The sequence below is a fragment of the Prionailurus bengalensis genome, chromosome C2 (assembly GCF_016509475.1).
Source record: "Prionailurus bengalensis isolate Pbe53 chromosome C2, Fcat_Pben_1.1_paternal_pri, whole genome shotgun sequence".
NCBI lineage: Eukaryota > Metazoa > Chordata > Mammalia > Carnivora > Felidae > Prionailurus > Prionailurus bengalensis.
The window spans coordinates 138,067,230-138,085,198 of NC_057350.1; the positions used below are offsets into that span (position 1 = coordinate 138,067,230).

A 17,969-nucleotide genomic window follows, 5' to 3' on the forward strand; every position below is an offset into this window, starting at 1 on the left:
CAATGAACATTTGGGCTCTTTCCATACTTTGGCTATTGTTGATAGTGCTGCTATAAACACTGGAGTGCAGCCTACTTTTTTCTGACTGCCCACTTCCTTACTCAATACCCTTAATCCAGACTAAACACTCATTATGTCCTTTATTCTTTTCAGGTTAGGTGGGCTCCTCATGAAATAAAAGATCCTATTGTGACTACTGCTTGTATCATTTTCATTCTTGGTTAATTATTAGGATTTCTTGATGGCAAAGATTGCAGGACTACCAGCAACGTAATACATTTTTTTTTTCATGGTAGAAAAAAAACACTATTTCATATTATATATAATATTTCATGGTATATGTAATATTTCATGTTATATGTAATTCATATTTCAATATTTATAATGTTTATATATTTTTGAGAGAGACAGAGCATGAGTGGGGGAGGGGCAGAGAGAGAGGGAGACACAGAATCCGAAGCAAGCTCCAGGCTTGAGCCAAAGTTGGACACTTAACTGATTGAGCCACACAAACACTCCTTTACTTTATTTTTGATAGACAGAGAGAGACAGAAAACAAGTGAGGGAGGGGCAGAGATAGAAGGAGACACAGAATCTGAAGCAGGCTCCAGGCTCTGAGCTGTCAGCACAGAGCCCGATGCAAGGCTCCAACTCACAAACTGCGAGATTATGACCTGAGCCGATGTCGGACGCTTAACGCCACCCAGGCGCTCCCAGACGCCCCTTTAGATGTATATTTTTTGACCAAAGGTTGTGACATAGTGGGAGACAACATCAGTGACATTTTTCTGCTTTTTCTTAGATCTGAGACTGCTCTAGAATGAAGTTGGGACCAGTTATCAATGAGAAATTGATGGTCTTAAGTGGTAATTTATGTCAGATCCAAAGGCTCTGATACAATATCTTCAGGTAGCTGGGGTGTTCCAGATCTCACATGTAGAAAAGTTATCCTCAAGGTTGAAGAATTTCCTTTTTATTCAATCTTACCAGGACAATCTAGAGAGCACCGGTTGTATCCATCCATTGAGAAGAGTATATGTGAAGAAAGAGCATGCTGGGAATGTGGAGAGTTCCCAGCCAGTTTTATTTTCTGGGCCATGATTCCCGTCGTGGCTCCAAGTCTTTAACCTGTCCCTGTATCTACACCTTTTGCCCTGAGGCGGCATTTCCTCCAATACAAAGAGTCTACTTCCTTTGAATGTGGACATATCCTATGAATTGCTTTGGCCCATGGAATGTAGAAGTGACAGCATGCTATATCTGAGCCTGGGTCTCAAAAGGCATCGTGTTTCCCATATGTTCACTTGCTGAGCACACTGCCATGAGAACAATACTGGCCCAGCCTGATGGGTGGTGTGGGACATAGTCTCATCGGCCCCAGACATATGAGAGAGTCTAGCCAATACCATCAGCAAGGCCATTCTGGTTGACAACCCCAGACACGAGAGCAATAAATGCTTAATCCTGGATGCTATTGAGGTGTAGAGGTTGTTATACAGCACTATTGTGGCAAGAGATAATTGATATGGAGGCACAAGTTTCCAGATAGACTGAAAGTGGGGAGTTCTGAGTAATTCTTCAAGGAACCCTCGATGCTTTGTTAAAGTAAATAAGAAGACCTTGAAGTAACAGGCCTGCTTAGCCCAATCACCCTCCACCCCCAGGAGGCATTTGTCTAACTGAGTTGATTTGACCTGGGGACAAAGGTTTCAGCCCTCTGTTTGGTAATATCAGTATGCAAATATATTTGTGTCCCTCCAAATCTGACAGATACACAGGTGTCTAGAAGTTATCAACTTAATACTCACACGGGACCTCCTGGTGTCAGTATTCTCTAGCAAGGAGCTTAGAAGTGGTTTAATAATGGCCATGGACTCATCTGTCTTTGCCATCAAGGCAGAATGAGCAAATTTTCCAATAGGATGTATTTGGGGAATTTAAATACATATTCTTTTCTTTTTCTTTTTTTTTTTTTAATTGCCAGGCCTATTTCGGATATATATGGAATCCATCAGTGTGCTCTCCTTTAAAGACTGCCATTGAATTGTCTTCTGGCTTTTAGTTCTGCTTCTTCCCCTTACTAGAGAAAACAATGGAATTTTGTGAAAGCCCCAGGGGCTTTTGAATCTGAGAGGGACAAGCTTTTACCTCTGAAGAGCAGGGGAATTTGATTGAAAATAGAGGCTGCTTATGATTCATTCAGGGGAATTTTTCCTCTCCATCATCTTATTTGCCTAGTGATTTGATCCTATGTGGCTCTTCAGAGCCCACTGTGAGATGATTTGCTTCAGCTGCACTGGATCCTTTTCAAATATTTTCCAAGGACAAACACCCTCCCTACAGGTTTCCTCGGCTGCAATGATTGTCTTGTCTGGGGATTGTATTCTGATTAATTTAACTTTTAGCTTCCTTACTGCTTCAGTGGATTCCAAATTTGTCATGGTAAAAAAAAAATTCTCTGGGGAAGTTTCATGAAAGAAGTTGGTGAGAACAGGGCTTAGGATTTATTCCGCTGAGCAACGTTTAGAATGTGGCAGGGGGCTGAGAGGCACAGAGAAGAATGGAAGGGGTGCCAAATTCTTCCTGATGCATGTTTATAGGTCAGGCATAATTCTGTTCTGCAGAAATTTCAGTGATCATTGTTCTGCACAGAGGTGCTCCTGCCAATTGAGCAGAAAGCAGCGAAGAGCATGCAATATGCGACTGCAGCCAGCAGGGGGCGGGAGCGCCACAGCCATAAGCCACAATCTCTACGGAAGTTGCTTGGACCAGGTATTGCGCGCCGTTCTGGAAGCCAGCTGGTTCTGAACTCAGTGCAAGCCTTTCTTTTTGAAAGATTTTTTTTGCCGTCATTGAATCTCTTCTGCTGACAGTATAGGCAGTAGAGTCAGTATGTCTGGATTTGAAACCCGGTGGCTGCCTTTGTCAGCTTTGTCATCTCTATGTACCTCAGTCTTTCTTATCTGAAATATGGGAAAAGAGCATTTGTCCTGAGGATGATTGAGCTGACTTATATAATGCAGTTGGAACAATGCCTGGCTCTTAAGTACTTGATCGATATTAGCTAATGATAGTATAGCCTTTCCCTTTGCTCTCCACCTTCCTTCCTCCCAAGTCTGAATGTAAAAGCAAATTCGTGTAGCAATAGGTTATGCATGCTGACTTCTCTTCATTTTCCAAAACTCATCACAAAAACACAAAACCAGCTCCGTGGCATTTTCTGCCAAAAATGCTTATGCTAAATCTAATAATGAGAAAATATCAGACAAAACCAAATTGAGGGACGTTCTACCAAATAACTAGATTGTGTGCTTCAAAAATGACAAGGTCAGGAAAGACAAAGGAACAGTTCCAAACTGTAGGGTCCTAAGTGGACAACTGAATGCAGTGCATGAGCTGGGAACTTATTTTGCTATAAAGTATATGTTGGGGCAATTGGTGAAATTTGAATAAGGTCTGTAGTTAAGACAGTAGTATGAGATAGTATTAATTTCACAATTTTGCTAATTGTAAACTATGGAAGAGAATGTCCTTGCTTTTAGGAAATACACACTGGAGTATCTAAGAGTAAAGGGGGCATAATTTCTGTAAATTGCTCTTAAATGACTTTAAAAATGTATGTATGTATATATATATATACACACACACATATATATGAGATATACCATAAACATATATATATATCTCATATATATATGAGAGACCATATTTGTTAGAACATTTAGCACATCTGGGGAAAGGGTGTATGAGAATCCTTTGTGCCATTCATGCAACTTTTTTTGTAAGCCTGAAACCATATGAAAGTACAAAATTTAAAAAAAAACCCATAAATAAAAATAAAATCCCTTGGGGCGCCTGGGTGGCGCAGTCGGTTAAGCGTCCGACTTCAGCCAGGTCACGATCTCACAGTCCGTGAGTTCGAGCCCCGCGTCAGGCTCTGGGCTGATGGCTCAGAGCCTGGAGCCTGTTTCCGATTCTGTGTCTCCTTCTCTCTCTGCCCCTCCCCCGTTCATGCTCTGTCTCTCTCTGTCCCAAAAATAAATAAACATTGAAAAAAAAAATTAAAAAAAAAAAATAAAATCCCTCATCTTAGATGCCTTCTTCACTAAGAAATTTTTCTGATGTTCACCTGCCCTGGCTCTTAAGTGGCGTAGATGCTTCCGCCCTGTGTGCCCTTGACCTGTGGCCTGTCACAACAGTTACACTATATTGTAACTGCCTGCTTATGTCATTAAACCGTGAGCCCTGCTAAAAAAGGAAGGGACTGTCTTTTATCGTTCATCTTTGTATCACCTGAGCCTAGCTAATACCTGGCACAGAGAGGAAACTCATCATGGATTTGTTGAATGATAAGGTAGTGGAACTTGGCCTTATATCCAAGGTTTGATTTTCTAGGGGCCTGTTGTGAATTTTAGGCTTGCTTTTTAGCAGGGATGAAGCTCTGGTTTGGGACTTAGCACATCTAGTCGGGAAGGTGAGTTCTGTCATAGTGCACATGAGAGAGTCTGTTTAGTTTATTTATACCTTAGCTTGGAGATACTGTGAAGATAGAATTTGAGCTCTTTGAAAGAAAGCCAAATGATCGGTGGACTCTCTTTGTCTAGGTGTTTAGTTGGAGGAAATTCCACTGTTTATGGTCAAAGCCAAGTGTGTTTAGTATTAAAAGAACCATGTTTTTTCTTAAAATGTGGCCCCTGAATGCAGGCTACATTTCATGTGGTGTGCAATGAAGAGACAGCGATCTGAGCTGGCTGCAGAACTGACCGTAAGGGCATTAGTGAGAAGTGTGTGTGCTCACGGGGGCTTCCTACTTGTTCCCTATTTTATGGGTAATGTTTGGGATATATAAAGGGAAGGTTTGTCTGTGCATAATGAGCTGATGTTAAAATGCAGTGTCATAAAGATGCACCTCACTCCTTTATTTGATTTCCATATTAACTTACTCTCTTAGGAGGGTCTGCATTGTGGTCACTATTTCCCCGCTATTCTTCTCTAATATTAACTTTCAAGCTAGATATTTTGCTATTTGGAGAAGACAACAGTGCAAGAGATAATCAGTATAACTTTTATCTTTGCTAGGAGCCACAGAAGCCTATGTAGAAAAAGTCCAAATATGCGCCCGTGACTCCGGAGGAGGAAACTCAACTACAGACTGTAAGGACTGGGAAGCCAAACCACGTTTCCTGCTGAGGTTTTTTTAGGTGTAATCTGGAGGGCTGGGGCTGCAGCATGTGTTTATGTAGACTCTGTAGGAGTCTCTATGAGGGAGGAAAATTGGATATAGAGGCTCTGGTCAGTATGAATCAGCGAGGAAGAACTCTAGCTCCCCACACCTCAAAAATAATTCCCTCGTGCATCCCACCAATCAGAGATTCATTTGGAATAACAGGTTCTGCTGAAAACTGCAATGCAAGTTAAGACTCCTACCACCAGTGTGAATTGGTTTTAACCAGGCATTTTCATTGCCTCTCCTCTAACACCTAGCTGAGGAGATGAAATAGTGGTCTCGTTTGGAGGAGGAGATAGTTTGGAAAGGGGGCTGACCAGGGGAAAATGCCGAAGTGGGATGCTTCGGAAAGCTGCACACAGTGTCTTAGCTCTTGGAGTTTGGGGAACAGAGGCAGGGAGAGGAGAAGTGGTCAAGGCCCCAGAAAGAAAAGGATGCAGTGGCCAAAACGGATGTTGACCACGCAGTAATGGCAGTAGGAATCCCGCTTAGCATGTCACCAAGTAACGTGTAGGTCATGGTCCTGGAATTGTCTGCCTTGAAGAATTACCTGGCTTGTTTCTCTCAAAGAATGAACTCTCTCAATGATATGTATATATCAGTGTTTATCTTGGGATAAAGTATACCTATGTTATTGATCAGTGAACACTTAATTAAACATATAACGTTCCTGACACCTTTGCTGTGCCAGCTGACACTTGTCTAGGATCTTACCCCCTGGAACTTAATTTCTCAACAATGTTTGCAGAGTACTTTGACAAAACTAACTTCCACTGAACTTTAAAAATAAAAGGAACAAATTCCGGAGCAACCAACTGAATAATTCTGTTACAGGAACCATCACTATAAATGGCTCATTTATTTAAATGGCATTCAGTCTCACATGGGCATTCAGGATTTTTAAGACAGACAATGGCTATTTCTCCAAACCCTAAAAATCCCATAAGATAGGGGCAGCAGGCAGAAAGCTTTTGTTCTTGTCAGAATCAGTCTCGACTTTGGTGTATTGTGGTGGCTACATGTCATTGTCATATTCTTGTCCACTCAGGCAGATGCCTTTGGTCCACGTAGCCACAATTCTAGAACAAGGAGCCTTTACAGTATAAACCAAACAGCTGAAGAGTGTACAGATCAGAGCTCAGAATTAGAAAGAGAGGCACCTGGCTGACTCAGTTGGTAGAGCACGCGACTCTTGATCGTGAGTTCAAGCCCCGTGTTAGGTGTAGAGATTACTTAAAAATCAAATTTAAAAAGTAGGAAGAAAGGAGCCAAGAAATGGCTTGGGGAACTGGGACTTGCTGAGGGCTTTATGGGGAGGGAGAGAAAGAGAGAAAATCTGTAGGGAATGAATAATAGGGCACAGCAGGCAAATATTCTTGCTCCCCGATTTTCCCCAATAGTCTCTCAGGGTGACTTATTAGAGGAAATAGACTCTTTTGGGGGAGAAATAAAGGTTTATACAAGGCCAGTAAATACATTTATGGGCCATCTGAGTCCACTTTCTCTGTCATTGCCTTTATTCAGGTGTATGTCTTCTGTCCTCTGGACAGCTACAATCATCCTGTGGCCTCGCCCTGAGCCTTCAGAGTCGTCTCCTACTCTACCACAGGGAAGTTTTTTCTAAAATGCAAGTATTATTGTTTGGCAGCCCTGCTTAAAAGCTTTCAGTGACTTTTTATTTTCTGTGGACTATATCACAAGGTTTATAGCGTTAAGAAGCTTCATATTCTTTTCCTCCAACCTTATCTCTTATGACTTCCCTTTATTAGTTCTAGCTTCATGGAATTTTTATAATGCATGTCTAAGCTTTCTTACACATGCCTGACAAACTACTGCTCTACCTTCCAGAGGCAAAATCAGGAATTTTTTTCATCTTTGGAAGCCCAGTCCTCATAGCCGTACCTCCTAATTCCAAAAAGTTGAAGTGAGTATATTCACTGAGGTTGCCGCTCTACCTAGCATACGTATCTAACTGCATTTTTTTTCCTACAACCTATTGCAATTGTTTTTGCATTTATCGCACATGCTAGATTTTCACCTTCTTCGAGGTTAATATCTCATTGATTTACTTTTGTAGCTGTAACACATGGCACATAATAAGTGCTTAACAATTGTCTATTGGATCAATGAATGAACTGTTCATGCTTAAATCCCAGTATTTAGTTAGTAGCTCTATAAGTGAAGCTAAAGACTATTTGCCTGAAGTCAGCCCAGCCCTGGGCTGGTCCCTGTGGGGGTTGGGAAGTGAGGGAACACTGGCTGGAGAGAAGGGTTCATTCAATACAGATGTGGGTTCATTTTTTTAGGAAAAATTAAACAAGAGCTGGTGGGAGCGTCATTATTACTGATTGGGAGAGATTCATGATATGGAAAAATAATTACTGTTAGGTTAAGTAATGGGCATGGGAAATATATCATAGTAGAGGCAGCCATGCGCATGTTTTTGGATCGGGATGAAATATATAGAAATAGTAGAATTAGGTAAACATGAGTTGGTTCTCAACCATATGGAGAAGGAGACAGGTGGCATCTGGGATGAGTTTGTGTAGAGAACAAAGACCGTGATCCTTTTTTTTTTTTTATGTCTGATCTTATTTGTTACTCTTAGAAAATTTTGGGTTTTTTTTAAGTTTTTAGAAAATGTTTATTTATTTTTGAGAGAGAAAGAGAGAGGCAGAGGCAGAGAGAGAAGGAGAGAAAGGATCTGAAGCAGGGTCTGTGCTAACAGCAAAGAGCCCTATGTGGGGCTCAAACTCATGAACCATGAGATCATGACCTGAGCTGAAGTCAGATGCTCAACCAGCTGAGCCACCCAGGCACCCTGAAAAGTCTCATTTTTGACTGGACTCAGACTTAAAGGTAGAAGCTCTCAGGGAGGACAGCCCCTGTCTCTTGGCAATCTGTCCCTGGCATTTTTCTTTGGCCTTCTTTATTCTCTTGGCCAGAAATTTAGCATATTCTTTTTTTTTTTTTAATTTTTTTTTTCAACGTCTATTTATTTTTGGGACAGAGAGAGACAGAGCATGAACGGGGGAGGGGCAGAGAGAGAGGGAGACACAGAATCGGAAACAGGCTCCAGGCTCTGAGCCATCAGCCCAGAGCCCGACGCGGGGCTCGAACTCACGGAGTGTGAGATCGTGACCTGGCTGAAGTCGGACGCTTAACCGACTGCGCCACCCAGGCGCCCCTAGAAATTTAGCATATTCTGCAGCGTCTTCCTTATTTTACTTCGTATGCTGTTTCTTCAGAGAAATGCGCCATTTGTGGTAGATTATGTACGGAGTAACAAAATGCTGAATCTTGGGCACTTTGGTTGTAAGTTTCTTACCTTCTTTATTTAGGGGCTTTCTCACAACATACTGGTGGACATCGTCTTCTTTAGAGGGACTGAAAAGTTTGTGGCTTCTGCTAGCTTTTTTAGGTGAGCTCTTTAGGGGCTCTTTAGGCCCCAGGTGATGAGGCCCCGTAGTATCAGTGGTCCAGGAATGTCCTTCTCGCCTTTTGTACAAGGACCAAGTTGAGAACATTGAGATTGGCTTTCACAGTGCAACCCCAGACAGATTTGTGCTTTCTTTCTCCAGTCCTCCTTCGTCTGTATGAGGAATGCCCCTTACTCAGCAGCAGGCGGACACGGCCGTGGGTCAAGACACTCTGCCTCATGGAGAAGCCTGGTTTGTCGTTGCCACCACTAAGTCAGACCGTGTAACCCTTCCGTTCTTCACCCACAGCATCAGCAGCAACTTCTGTGGCCATTCGCTTCTTACAAAAGCTACGGGGTTTGCATTCATCATCCACATTGATGAGTTTCTGGCAGCCAGTAGCTGGAAAAGAGTTGTTCAGCTTCTTCCCAAAGCAGCCTGCCGCCTCTGAGGTGCCACAACAAAGAGCGACTGTGATCCTATTTTTTTTTTTTTTACCTCATCAGGACTCTCCTCCCCAAATATGAGGAAACTCCTCACACTATGCAGCAATGTCTCGGTGACGATGAGCAATAAAGGTTCATGAATTTTCTATTTATCGGTGCTGTAACAGCTGCTACAGTTAGAGGCTCACAGCTTGGTACCTCAGCTGTATACAACTTTCTGACCCAGTGTGTAGCTCTTCAAAAGATATTTTATAATGAAAATTTTCAAACACACAAAATAGACAGATTTTACCCCTGTGCCCATGACCTAGTTTTAACAAATATCCATGTTTTGTGGTCCTTTTTAATGACATATTTTAAAGCAAACTCTAGACTCATATTGCTTCAGACATCAGTATGTCATGATGTGTCTCTAACTGATAAAGATATCAAAAATAATATAACCACCGAGCCATTTTCACATCCAGGGTTGCTTTAAACACGTGCCAGGACTTATTCCCTTCCTTTCCCCTCATCCCACTTGTCTGTCAGGCTGTACATACTGGGCCCCATTATGCCCCAGCTTTGACTTTCTGAGGGAGGATCCAGCCATTCTACCCGTTCTCGTGTGCGAGCAGTCTTCCATTTGCAAAACACCACCTATGAAGAATGAAGTTTCCTGGCATTTGCCTTTGTTCAGCCCGTACCTGATATTTTAATTAGCAAAAAGATGTATTCAATCTGCACACTAATCTAGCACTGTTTCGTGTCACCTCTCCCTGATATGACAAAAAGGTTCATTTTTAAAAATCAGAGAGTGCATTTAAAGACCTTAGAGGAGGAAAGAACGTGGAGAGATAGTAGGGAATTTCAATTTATCAGAACTTCTGTTTTGATTTTTAGTTCAGAAGCCAGGGTCTTGAGATTTATATCTTAACCATGAGAGGATGCTTTTAGAAGTTTTATAAGTGATGTTTAGGATAATGATAATAATCACTTTTGCAATTTATTTTTCTTAAGAAAGCCGGTGGGAATGAATCCCTTGTTGAGAGTATAGTATGGAGTTTCTAGACTAGCCCACAAGCTCCATCAGAGCACATATCTAATTATCTTGTACATTGCACTGGTGATTGCCCCTGGTGTTCTGCAAGTTCTAAGCATAGTAATTTCCCTGTGAGTGTATGTTGAATGAACAAAGATAATGTACAGTTTTTCCTCCATTTAAGATGTCATGTTAGCGAGGCTGAGATCTAGCAAGATCTATGAACTATTCCTTTCCCTCCAGCAGAAGCCACAGATGTTGACTTCATCCTGTGCTCCTGACTCATCTCCTCCCTGGTCTTTGGTTTGGATTGTATCTCTCCTTCACAGCTTCTCTGGTATGCAGCTGCCATCCTTTATTAGCACATGACTGACCCAGCATCTGTGCTTTCTTACTGAATACAGAGCAGGGAGAGAAAAGCAAGAACTCTCCCATTTCCACTCTACCACAAGCTTATCTTTAGGGAGGGATGATGTGGGTACCAAGAGGGAGAAAGAGAATGAAGTGGGTGGAGACATTTGAGTGGTTTGTGTAAGAGATTAAGCAGCGATTGCAAATGGGAGTCATGGTTATGGGCCACGCTGTCCTCCTGAGTTTTTAAGATCAGAGGGCACCATTTACTCAGATTTACTCACCATTTACTCATAATATCAGAAATGAGGTGCTCCTCGCATGGGGATTTTTCTACTTTTTAGAGAAAAATTGCTCTCATTTGTTGGTAACATGTAGGGATAGAAAGGAAGGAGTCTGTTAGTTTCAATGATTGCATCTAGCATAGTTTCTCTTGCATTCCTAGGACTGAAGCCTTTGTTGGTAAAACCTGCATGAAGATGTTTGCATGGATGAACACCTGCCAGTTCAGATCATTTGGCTTTTTTTTTTTCTGAAGGTGTGAGAAGATGGGTTGAAGGGTGACTGGGTGGGAATGGCTTGTAAAGAAGACCTGTTAACTGTAAATTTTGGAGAAATGAATCGTGACTTTGTTGCTTTACTTCATTTATACAAATTTACAAACAAGATATGGTTTCAGGAAAACTGGCAGCAAAAAAGAAAAAAAAAAGAAAATATGACTCCTAGCTTTTGCATCATATCTTTTTTAGACTCTTCATCTTCACTATTTGTAGTTGCTGGTCTAATAACTTTAATAGTTGCTGGTTTAAGTCTGTTAACCAGGGTATGCTGATTGCAGTGACCAGTAGACCTCAAATATGTTTCAAACATAATAGAAGCTTATTTTTTGTTAATGTAATAGTAATGGGAATGTGCACAAGTGAGCACATAGCACTCCTCTACTGTCATTTAGGGACACAGGCTAACCAAGGCTCTGCCATGGAGAGGCTTCGAAATGTTCCCAGGTTTTCTTTTTCTTTCTCCTTTCTAGTTTGTTTGTGTAGAAAAGAGCAAATTTGTGCCAACTTTGGAAGTGGGATACATAATTTCTCCTTGTATTCCCTGGGTTAGAATTCAGTTGCACGGGCATATCTGACTTCAAAGGAGTCTGAATATTGTACTTATCTAACGTAGGTTCTCTAGAAAATAGAATCTGAGGCAACTGAGGCAAGGACTAGGTGTTGATGTTTTTTATGAGAGATATGAGTCCAGGGCAGCAAGAGTGAGAGAAAAGGAAGTGAGGCAGGGAAGGATGGTAAGCAGGGCGAGGTAACATACAGGCTATTACTTCACAGGAAGTTGAAAGAGATAGCAAGTCACTTAGCAGGTCAACCCACTTGGCCAGGCTGCATGGTGAAATCACTACTGAGAACATTCCATTGGAGGGAGAAAAGGAAAGAGAACTTATCTACCTGGTTCTTTTCCATCTCTTTGCTCTTCCTGGTCAAGGTTTGCACCACAGTTTGCCCTTCAGCACTACCGGTGTGCACCGTCCAGCGTCTTCAGCAGCTTCTTAGAAGCCAGAACAAATGCTCTTTGGTGTGGCATTTCATCTGAATCTCAGTTAGAAAGAGGCAGGAGAATATGGGGACTCCAGTGTGGCTGGTTGGTCTCAAGTAACAAAAATTCTGTGTATGTTGGTTGTGATGGCAGCTGTCTGGGGGATAAGTGAAGCCAGTACAATCTGCAAATTGCAAAAAAGGGGTCTTACAGTCTGCCCCTTGCACCATCGAGATCCGTTTATGACCTCTAGTTGTATCTAGTTCACAAGCTAAAATATGGGACATTTGTTTGTTTGTTTGTTTGTTTGTTAGAACAAGAGGACATCTTCCTGGAAAGTAGAGGTACAAGTCCAACCAGTCACAGAGTCACTTTCAAGGTACATTTTCCTAGAAGAGATAAGGCAGGAAGGTCAGTTAAAAGCTACTACTGCTTCTTCAGTGGGCCCTGAGGCTGTAATACTTCTCATTTTTCTCCTCCACCATCCAGTATAGAGTTCCTCACCTTGTGCAAGTACTCTCACTGGTATGCTTGCCTAGTGGGGTGACCCAGACCCCAGACTGAGGATTTTAAGTCCTTTGTTGTCCTGTGTTACTGGATAATAGTTGTTCTAATTGGCCAATGACAGTTAGTAGTAGGTGTAGAGATACTGTTCTGAATAATAGTAAGTATTCACGATAACCACACTTCTGGTTTTGTGGAGAAAGAATTTATTGATTATAAGGGAAAGGGAATATAAGGAATTAAACAATTATATAGTAAACATATAGAGGGAGAGAAGTACAGAGAAGAACAAAGAAGGCTTAATACATCAAATCAAGTACTTAACAACATCCAAACTTCTGACTGGGGAAGCCCCGCATTGAACAGCCCGGTTGGAGTCCCGATTCAGGGGACAATCCGGATTGTGATTTATGGTTAGTCATTAAGTTTGCCTATGTGCAGTCCTGAGCGAGCTGGATTTTTGGTTTCTTTTATTATATCTCACAGTTCTAAGAGTCTGGGCATCTGCATATTCCTCTTCCCCGCCTAATCCATTCCAGGGGGCCAGCCTGGTCTGGCTCAAGTTGGTGAGGCATGGTAATCCCACTTGGTGTCAGGAACAGAAGGGCCAGTTCTGACCCCCAGGCCAGATATGGAGTACAAGCCAACTAAGCACCCCCCTTGATTGTGTATATGTGGCTCTGGGAAAAAACGCATGACAAGTCACATAAACAATTTCTGTACAAAACACATACTAAGAGATGTCTTAGTGAATGTCTGTATTTTTACATACTGTGTAGAAGCAACCCTAAGATCTCATGGTAATCAAGGTTGATTATCTCAGCGAGTACATTAACTCCTTTCTGTGATCACTTCCGTGGAGAATTCAGGCTATCCAAGTGGTAGGTACAGCTTCTGGTTCAGTGGAACCACCTTGCATCCCCTGGCAAGTGTTCCTCTTTTGGGAATTAGAACCTAGGAGCCTAGGGTTATGGAACTGAAAGCACAAATGCCACAAGTGGGCTACAGAGTGTGATGATAAGAGGGGACACTCATATTCCTCTTTGTTCTTGTACTTTTGTATTCAAGTTATTGGAGACATAGTACCACATGTCAAGTATTGGAGTAGCATCTACACTGCATCCTGGAGGTCAGAGTCTCAAGTCTTCGGTGTATTGTTCCTAAGCAGGCACCCTAGCTGAACCTTTAACAGATCATTCCGCAATTTTTTTTTCGTTTTTTGCATGGCTGCTTCTGAGTGATAAACCCATTTGTTAGAAGGGCATGGATGATCTTAAGAATATACCCTATAATCAACAACAAAGCGGACAGGTTCTCTTACATTGGCTACTTAAGAGTCACGCTGTTGGAAGCAACAACCTCTCCTTTTCCTCTCTGCCATCTGCTTGGCAGCTGCAAAGCAACAACTGTGTGTGAATGCATCTCTGTCCGTGTTGGCCAGGCTGGTGCTCAGATTGGCAGTGTCAGCTGGGAGCTCTATTGCCTGGAACACAGCATTCAGCCTGATGGGTAGGCGCCAAGTGACAAGACCACTGGGGGAGGAGATGACTCCTTCAACACCTTCTTCAGTGAGAGGTTCTGGCAAGCATGCGCCCAGGACAGTGTTTGTAGAGCTGGAATCCACCGTCACTGATGAAGTTCACACTGGCACCTACCACCAGCTCTTCCACCCCGAGCAGCTCATCACAGGCAAGGAAGATGCTGCCAATAACTATGACCAAGAGCACTACACCATTGGCAAGACGATCATTGACCTTGTCTTGGATTGAATTCAGAAACTGGCTGGCCAGTAAGCAGGTCTTCAAGAGCTGCTTAGTTTTCCGCAGATTTGGAGGGGGAACTATTTCTGGGTTCACCTCCCTGCTGATGGAACTTCTCTCTGTGGATTATGGCAAGGAGTCAAAGCTGGAGTTCTCCATTTTTCTGCCCCCCCCGCCCCAGGTTTCCACAGCTGTAGCTGAGCCCTACAACTCCATCCTCACTACCCACACCACCTGCAGTAGTCTGATTGTACCTTCATGATAGACAATGAGGCCATCTATGACATCTGTTGTAGGAGCCTCGATATTGAACACCCAACCTATGCTAACCTAAATAGTTTGATAGGTCAGATTGTGTCCTCCATCACTGCTTCCCTCAGATTTGATGGAGCCCTGAATGTTGATCTGACAGAATTCCAGATCACCCTGGGACCCTATTCCCACACCTACTTCCCTCTGGCCACATATGCCCCCGTCATTTCTACTGAGAAAGCCCACCATGAACAGCTTTCTGTTGCAGAGATCACCAATGCATGCTCTGAGCCAGCCAACCAGATGGTGAAATGTGGCCTTCGCCATGGTAAACACATGGCTTATTGCCTGTTGTACCATGGTGATGTGGCTCCCAAAGATGTAAATGCTGCCATTGCCACCATCAGGACCAAGAGTATCATCCAGTTTGTGAATTGGTGCCCCACTGGCTTCAAAGATGGCTTAATTACCAGCCTTCCCCTGTGGTACCTGGTGGAGACCTGGCCACCAAGGTACAGCAAGATGTGTGCATGCTGAGCAACACCACAGCCATTGCTGAGGCCTGGGCTCTCCTGGACCACAAGTTTGACCTGATGTATGCCAAGCATGCCTTTGTTTACTGGCATGTGGATGACGGCATGGAGGAAGGAGAGTTTTCTGAGGACATGGTTGCCCTTGAGAAGGATTATGAGGAAGTTAGTGTGGATTCTGTTGAAGGAGAGGGTGAAGAAGAAGGAGAGGAGTACTAAAGTTAAAAATATCACAAAGGGACCAGTTTTACAGGGAAGCTTATTCTGCTTTGAACATTGAAAAGTTGTGCTCTGATCAGTTAATTTGTATGTGGCAGTGTATACTCTCATATACAGTTATTGATCAATGCTTTAAAACACAACACTTTGTTACAGATCCAAGCTATTCATTTCTCCGATGGGTTTGAATGAAGTATTCCCTGTCTTAAATGAAAAAAGAAAAGAAAAGAAAAGAAAAGGGATAACACAAAACAGGGTGTGTCGATAATTTTATAAGCCTAACTAAGCTTTATGTGAAGAATCTGAATACTGTACTCTTAGCAGAGAAACATACTATGTTTTGTTATTGGATAGAAACGTAAGAGATCAACTAATTCTACTGCCCCATTTTACAGAAGAAAATGGAGGCCCAGATGGAAAAGAGTGGCTTACTGTGGGGTAATAGCTAATTAACGGATGAATTTGTGCTGCATCCAGGTTTTTTGACTTCTAGGTCCTTGAAAATTTCATTCTATAACATCATCTTTAAAGCAAACAAACAAACAAAACATGGGTTCATCTTTTGAAATTTCAAAGTGGATTTTTAGATGCAAATTGGATTAGTTTCGAGGTTGCAATTATCTTTGTTTATCCTTTGCCACGATAGATAGTAGAATTGTGGGGATTTTTTTGGTTGTTGTTCCTGGAAGTGGTACAGTTGTCCATGGGGAAGCAAGGGAAACATTTGTCTTCAGGCAATAATTACTTTCCACTCTTTCAGGGCTTTGTTGAAATCTCACCTCCTCCAGCAAGCCTTCCCTACATTCTTTAGTTTATGGCAAACTTCTCTTAATTCCCACAGGAACAATTGGCCATCTTTTTGTTATTTTTACTGTAAAACAATTATTACAAGATCACAAGAAAATAAATGAAAAGAAAAAAAACTAACATTCTGTCATTTCAACAAATTAAACCATTTTCATTTTTCACAATTACATTCAGCATTTTGTATGCATATATAATTTGTATGCCACTGGATATTTTTGTAATCATGGCATAGATATGTATTGGTAGTCATTTCCTCATTTGGCAATGCATGATCACTTTTTCAAGTTGCTACATGATTTTCATAATTTTATTTTGAATGGCATTACTCATTACCTTTTGGATATTTCATAGGAATATTGCAATTAACATGTCTGAGTGGACTCAGCTTTTCCATTCAGCATCATGCAGTTTTAGGCAGAAACAGTCCTCAGTTTCTCCATCTCATTGCTCTCCACTGCTTCCATTGAGTTGAAAAGTCTAATTTTCTACTGCCTAAGTATTTCATAATCAAAAACTCTTTTTTCCCACTTCATCACCGGCTTAGACTTCTTGAGGCTCACCAGTCCGATTTCAGTAGCACTCAATCCTACTGGCATCCTCCTTATGGAGGCGTAAGTAATCTTTCTAAAATGAAAATGTGATACAATACTTCTCTGCTTAAAAACATTCAGTGATGGGGTGGCTGGGTGGCTCAGTCGGTTAAACGTCCAACTTTGGCTCAGGTCATGTTTTCACAGTCTGTGAGTTCAAGGCCCGCATGGGGCTCTGTGCTGACAGCTCAGAGTCTGGAGCCTGCTTTGGATTCTGTGTCTCCCTCTCTCTCTGCCCCTGCCCTGCTCACACTCTGTCTCTCTCTTAAAAATAAATAAACATTAAAAAAAAACCCATTCAGGGGCTCCTGGGTGGCTCAGTCGGTTGGGTGTCCGACTTCGGCTCAGGTCATGATCTCACGGTTCGTGAGTTCGAGCCTCGTGTCGGGCTCTGTGCTGACAGCTCAGAGCCTGGAGCCTGCTTCAGATTCTGTGTCCCCCTCTCTCTCCGCTCCACCCCTGCTTATGCTCTGTTTCTCTCTGTCTTTCAAAAATGAATAAACCTAAAAAAATTTTTTTTTAAAAATATTCAGTGATTTTCCTTTGTCTGTGAGGAGGTTGTCAGTACTTGAAACTGGGGTTATTTTGCACAAAAATGTAGATTTCTGGTTCCTCTTGGGGAATTGAACATCTGGGCACACTGGGTCTGCTTTCCAGCATGGCACCAGAAAGCAGAAGCCGAGTGGAGGCTGTTTCTACAGACAAGGCAAATGCTCCCCAATCTGACCAGGAAGTCCCCTCAATCTGTCTTGGTGCTCATGGGCTTTGAGTGTGAGATCCCCTTACTGTCTAAGCCAAAGCCTAAATTCCTGTGAATGGCCTGAAGGTTCTTCATCACAGGCCCTTTTGAGTTCTTTAACCTTATTATTGCCCTTATCAAGAGATAGAGAGGGGCTCCCAAATGTGCCTTGTAATACCCACCATCTTTGCTCACCTTTGCATTGGCTAGGGGAAACTCTTTTTCTTCCTTCCAGACTTGGCTGCATCATCACCTCCTCTCTGAAGACCATCCTGATTTCTAAAAGCTACCAGGTGGCAGAATGATCTGGAAAGGCATTTTACTTCTCATCCTATTCTATGACTAGTTTTTCCCTACTCAGGTGAGGAGACCAGGCAAGAAGGTTTCTCTTGCTGCTGCCTCCTTAATCCTTCTCCACTCCTTTTTGTCTGGCTCTCTTCTCTGCTTTCCTAATCCTTTCCTGTCTATTTAATTCAGCAAAAGTTTATAGAAGGGCTGCTGAGGGCACTGGATGAGTGAGGGGATGAGTAAGGTTCCTGCAGTGGTAGGGCTTGCATCTGTGTAA

At 42.4% G+C, this 17,969-nt stretch overlaps 2 pseudogenes; one reads left to right on the top strand and one right to left on the bottom strand.

Moving 5' to 3' along the window:
* Window positions 1-8,053: 8,053 nt before the first annotated feature.
* Window positions 8,054-12,051, bottom strand: LOC122491040 (annotated as a pseudogene).
* A 1,976-nt stretch (window positions 12,052-14,027) lies between these two features.
* On the top strand, window positions 14,028-15,493 carry LOC122492041 (annotated as a pseudogene).
* Window positions 15,494-17,969: the final 2,476 nt, after the last annotated feature.